General features: G+C 41.9%; 1 non-coding gene across 1 annotated transcript; it reads left to right on the top strand.

Annotated features, from left to right (window-relative positions):
* Nucleotides 1-5,266: 5,266 nt before the first annotated feature.
* Nucleotides 5,267-5,373, top strand: LOC142177757 (small nucleolar RNA R71). The gene has a single exon (XR_012706314.1). It is a non-coding gene; the product is annotated as a small nucleolar RNA R71 (small nucleolar RNA).
* Nucleotides 5,374-5,954: the final 581 nt, after the last annotated feature.

Raw genomic sequence — 5,954 nt, 5'->3', positions numbered from 1 at the left:
CAAAATGAACTTACCCGATTCAGGGCCTGTTGAGCTTCGTTGAAAAGACAAGAAACTCCCGCCTCGCCCGAGCTCTTCTTCGGAGACTCCGAATCACCAAGACCTAACATCTTCTACACCGACAAAATAACCACGGAAAGGATCTTCCTCTTCATGGGCTCCCTCCCCGTGATAAGTCTCCACAGTTTGAGCGTCGCGTATCATCGACTGGAAAAATGAAAGAAAAGATGGGGAATCCCCTATTTCTATTACCCCGAGTAGGTCTTTTTGGGCACCGCCTCCGTCTTGGGGAGCCTCAAATTCGGTGTCTGTACCGGCATCCACTGCCTCTTCGACGATCTCTTTGCCACGAGGTAAAACATCCTCGGTCCCCATCGGCTCGGGAACTTGGGTCGACGTCTCCTCCTCGAACTCATCAAGCATGGACGGAGCAGTATCAACTTCCGCTGGTACTGAAATTTTATGAATATTGGAGCTAGCTTGTGCACGGGCCACCAGCCCAGAGTCACCTTCTTCTTCTTCTTCTTCATCCCTTAGACTCAGTACCGACTCCATAGTCGGTGTGATTGTGTTCCCCTTGGGTTTACCGGTTGATCTCTTCTTGGGTTTTTGACCCTCGGAGTCTAAGGTCCTTTTTCTCTTAATAACCTTCGCCGGTTTTAGGATATGAAGTAAAGCTTCTTCATCACCTGACGGGGGTCTCATGGCCGCATCCTTTCCGAGACCTACAAAAAAAAAGTAAGTAAAACTTATGCTTGAAAACATACTTGAATGATAGGCAAATCGGTAAGCCAAGAAGTGGTTTACATGAGTACGAGCCTCCCACCAGCCCTTTTACAACTCGCGCCATGCGCGCTCGGTGTATGTTGACGTCGAAACCAGGCTCCTGACCCAGTTATCGATATGGAAAACCGCACCCAGCATCCAAGCAATGACTGCATCAAGAAAAATACTGATAATAAGGGATGAAGAAGTAAAAACAGTAAACGGAAATTAAAAATGACATCATACTTATGTTTCATATTCCATTTCTCAGGAAATGGCATGCTCTCGGCCGTGATTAGGTTCGTGGTCTTCACCCGAATGAACCAGCTCATCCAACTCTGATCTTTGTCTTCATCGATACTCGAGGTGAACGCCTTGGTGGCCCGGCGTTGAAGCTTTATCAGCCCACCTCGGTAGAGTCGAGGGCTATATAATCTTACGAGGTGGTCAAGGGTAAAGAGGAGCCCGTCGATTTTGCTCGCGAAGAAACGGAGCAGTATTACGATCCTCCAGAAGAAGGGTGAATTTGGCCGAGGGTCACTTGGTATTTCTTTCAGAAATCGACGATTACCGGATCGAGGGGACCCAATGTGAAAGGATAAGTGTAAACACTCAGGTACCCTTCCACGTGGGTAGTGATCGCTTCCTCCGGTGACAGTATCACAATCTATTTGTTTTCCCAATTACAATCTTTCTTCACCAAATCAAGAAGGCTTTGGGGTATCGAGAATATATATCTCGACACTGGATCGCATCGACTAGCAACCGATGTGGATTTCTCGACCTTAAAGTCAGAATCGATAACACACACCCCCGGGAATGAGTTCTTCAAGGCGTGGCTCCACCACTGATTTCTCACCGACCGGTCGATATAAGGAAACAACCTCTTTCTGTAGAACGATTTTAGATATTTTGGCCATCTAAATTTTTGTGAACAAAGAAGAAGGGAGATTGAAGTATTTTGTGTTTTGAGAAGAACAAGCAAAGAAATTTCAAAACCTGGAAATAGGGAGCTTTGGAGAAGGAGAAGAACTGTAAAGATTGGAATGAAAAAGATTTGAAATAATGAAGAAGGGGGTTATTTATAGATTTCACAGCGACGGTTCAAAATTGGCAGTGGACGACCATCGACTAACGCGCAATTAATGCCTTGGTAACTGGACCGACGAGATGTTTGTCACATACGTCACAATCGGGCTTGTCGCACACGTCAATATTCATCTAGTCAGAGTTTAAAAAATCATATCGTTTCTCGCCACCTTCTTTTCGAGAAATGAGGGGACTATCTATATACGGTCAAAACCAAATTTTCCCTTCTTGTGACTAATAAAGATTGGAGCATGATTGACCGAGGTTCATCATTATAATATCAAGTTGTTATGTGAAGTTGGGTTGTCAAGTTCGAGCCCCAAAGACCAAAAAAGATCGAGATCATCTAGGATCGACTTCGAATCCCAGAGACCGGTCAAAATAGAGGTCGAGCAAATAGAGACCAATCAAGATCGGGAGCGGCCAAGATCGAGATCGAGCCCAGATAGAGGTCGAGCAAATAGAGACCGATCAAGATAGGGAGCGGTCAAGATCGAGATCGAGCCCAGATAGAGGTCGAGCAAATAGAGACCAATCAAGATCGGGAGCGGCCAAGATCGAGATCGAGCCCAGATAGAGGTCGAGCAAATAGAGACCGATCAAGATAGGGAGCGGTCAAGATCGAGATCGAGCCCAGATAGAGGTCGAGCGAATAGAGAATGATCATGATCGAGAGAGGCTAGGATCGAGATCGAGCCAAGAGACAGAAAGGCCATTATAACCACAATTGGGGATAGAATCTCGGTGGAAATCACGACTTGAATCAAGGAAAAGCTAATTATGGGATCCCCACTATGTATTTTTAATTGTATCCAAAGTAAGATTCCCCCCGCTCTATTAAGAGTGGTTATCATATGTACAAAGGGGACATTGATTGATTCCCACATTCAGATTTACTGAGATTTATATAACATCCAGCAAATATTATCCTTTTTGGGCTTTGACATTGATTCATCTTGTTCTCTTATCAATCACTCTTTCATTCTTTTTACAGTTAATTTAGATATATCCTTACTTATTTTTTTGATTTTTACCAAGTTATACCACGTATCCTTAGAACTACGTATAAATTCAACTATATCTGTTTTTCGGGTAAACAAAAGCGCTTTACCTCCAATGTGAACCTTTTAATGTAAATTCGAATTTAGTTGAGCCTCGATAGGGGAACTGGAAAACCAAAAGAGAGAGAGGGAGAGAGCAAGTTTTTGGAAAAGGGGCATATTTATACCTATTCCTAATAATTAAGGGGTATTATCACTTTTAGGCCACGCCAGAAAATATTTACATATGGTAGCCAAAAAAGTTTATAAAATTTGTATAATTTAAGAAAATATATTTCTACTAATTTATCATTAATTGCCTAATGATCACGCCCAACTATTCCTTATAAAAAGGACAAGTGGTCGTCGCAAATAAATCTCGGCTAATAAGTCCAGAGTCTAATCCCACAGGGAATTAACCTATCAACCAAAGCTGCTAGAATCACACATATTCACGCAATCAATCTTCAGAAATATTTAAATAACACTTTGGATGTTTATTAACTTAATATTACGTAATGAAAATGCAATAATAAATAACTAACTACGAACGGTTTGTAAACAGGAATTGGAATGATCTAAGGTTGTGATTTTTCCTATTGTCGGAATCTTTTCCGCTACGTTTTCTATAAATTCGCCTAAGTCTTCTCTATCGATCATGAGCACTATGACTGTCGTAACTCTCTCCCGAGTAATTACCATAATTTACTAGACATATTCTCTCGAATTACGCTAGCTGGCATTAAGTACGGCTCACTCAGATCGCACCAAGGTTTCGTTATCCCTAATCCCGCCTTTAAACCCTTCGTATTGATCCCTCATATACGTTAGGAGTGATGTTGTTCAACAACTACCTAAATAGGCACAGCTAATTGAGGGGCCTTCAATCAACCACATGAATAATATAGTTGAAAAAATAGAGAAAATACTATGGCAAATTTATATTAACGTAACAAGAAAATCATCCTTCAATAGGTTCCATAAAAACCCTAGATTAGGAGTTTAGCTGCTCATATTCATAGTAACAATATCCCAAACTGCACTACAGGTCTATGTCAATGTAACAGTGGACAGGTCTTGGAAGTCAAATTTTCGAGACATTAAATCTTTCATCATTTTGGCATACCCAGGCATCTCTCACAACACATCAATCAATGGAATGTTCACATGTATTTGTTTCAACATCTCCATGATTTCTTATATTGCTCGTCATTCTGATATTTTGCTAATCTATGTGGGAATGGTGCTGGAGGTCGCTTCTTTCCTGTGATTTGATTTTTATCTTGCTCAGGCACTGCTTCTATTGTCGTTTCTTGTGCTACCTCAGTCTCCTTTGCAACCTCTTTTTCTTTGCTTGTGCTCTCTTGTGCATGTTGTACCATCACCTAAGTTAACCCTGTTGAATCATCGATCTCAATGGGTACTGGTACAAGTGTTTCAGTAGGTCGGCTTTCGCGAGCAATCTCTTGCTCCAGATCTAGGTCTCTACCATTTCATAGGCTCACTGCCATAAGCTATTTCGATCCCTGATCTTTTATATTGATTTGTGTGTCTGCAGGTAACGTTCCTTGGGGATAATTGTTTAGAGCCATAGAAATCTATCCTAATTGAACCTCAATACCCTTTTATCGTTGATTCATATGAGTCTACTCTCTCTTGCATTTTTCCAAAGGACCCAATCAGTTGTGGCAACATTCTATTGTTGTTATTCAACATTCCCTTAAGTTCAGTGAACCCATCATCTTGTCTCCAAATCTGTTATTGTTGAGGTTGTTGATAAGCCATCTGCTGATTTTGCTAGTTGTAACCTTATTGCCTTTGGTAAGGCATCACTTGACCCTGTGGTCGCATAGCTCCAGGATTGTTGTTGTTATTGTACTGTTGCTGCGCTGGTCTATATTGTTGATTCTGTTGACCCCAATTCTCACCACCTTGCCTCTGTCCCCCATAGTTGGCCACATAGTTCATATCTTCCTGATAGTGCTGGTTGTCACCTTCCGCACTCCACGAGCATGCATAATGTTGGTTAATGCATGGTGTACATAAGCCCCCATTAGTCGCATCAATTATGTGTACCTACTGCTTCTAGCCTGATTCATCAATCTTCTTGGTGAGAATACCCATTTGTGTCATCAGAGTGGCCATATTTTCAGCTATAGAGTTGTTTGGATCCAAAGCTACAGAATGAACCACATGAGTGATCGTAGAGTCTCTTGTCATCCATCCTGATTTTTGAGCCATTTTATCGAGTAGGATCTTGCATTCTCTGAATGATTTTCTCCAAAAATGCTCCACCCGCTGAAGCATCAACATTGGCCTTTAAGTTATCTGCCAATCCCATATAGAACCTCTGCCCCAACATTTGCTCTGGAATGCCATGATGTGGACACTTAACTAGCATACCCTTGAATCTCTCCCACGTTTCTTGTAGTGTTTCTGTTGGTCTCTGCCTGAAGCTCAATATCTCATCAATTTGTTTGGCAGTCTTATTGGGTGGGTAGAACTTATTTACAAATTGCTTGACTAATTCCTCTCAAGTAGTGATGGAGTTTATGAGGAGTGAATTAAGCCAAGTCTGAGCTTCTCCCGTCACCGAGAATGGAAACAATAACAACTTTATTGCGTCTAGTGTCACATTAGGTTGCCTTGGTGTGACACATATCGACAGGAAATTTTTCAGATGCTGCTGAGGATCTTCAATGTAAGACCCTGAAAATAGTCCCTTGTTCTGCAACAAATGTAGCATGTTGTTTGTGATTTGAAATGATTCTGCTTGTATTTGAGGGAATGCAATTGCGGTTGCCAGATATTCGGCGGTGGGTTGTGCCCAATCATACAATGCTGCTTCTGGCACAAGAGGCGCCACACCCTGATTGTTCGGGTCATTTGGATTTTCTATTACGTTATCCATGTCTGTATCGATTTGTTCTGTTGAGTTCTGTTGCTTTTTTCCCGTTTTGTTTTCATGATTCAGTGCCTTGAAAACTTTCTCAGGATCTGATAATGCTTCGAACAATTCACCGATTCTCGAGGAGATCCTAGGCATGCACCTGTAACACC

The sequence above is a fragment of the Nicotiana tabacum genome, chromosome 23 (genome assembly GCF_000715075.1).
Source record: "Nicotiana tabacum cultivar K326 chromosome 23, ASM71507v2, whole genome shotgun sequence".
Taxonomy (NCBI): Eukaryota; Viridiplantae; Streptophyta; class Magnoliopsida; order Solanales; family Solanaceae; genus Nicotiana; species Nicotiana tabacum.
This window is presented reverse-complemented; position numbering and strand designations above follow the sequence as displayed.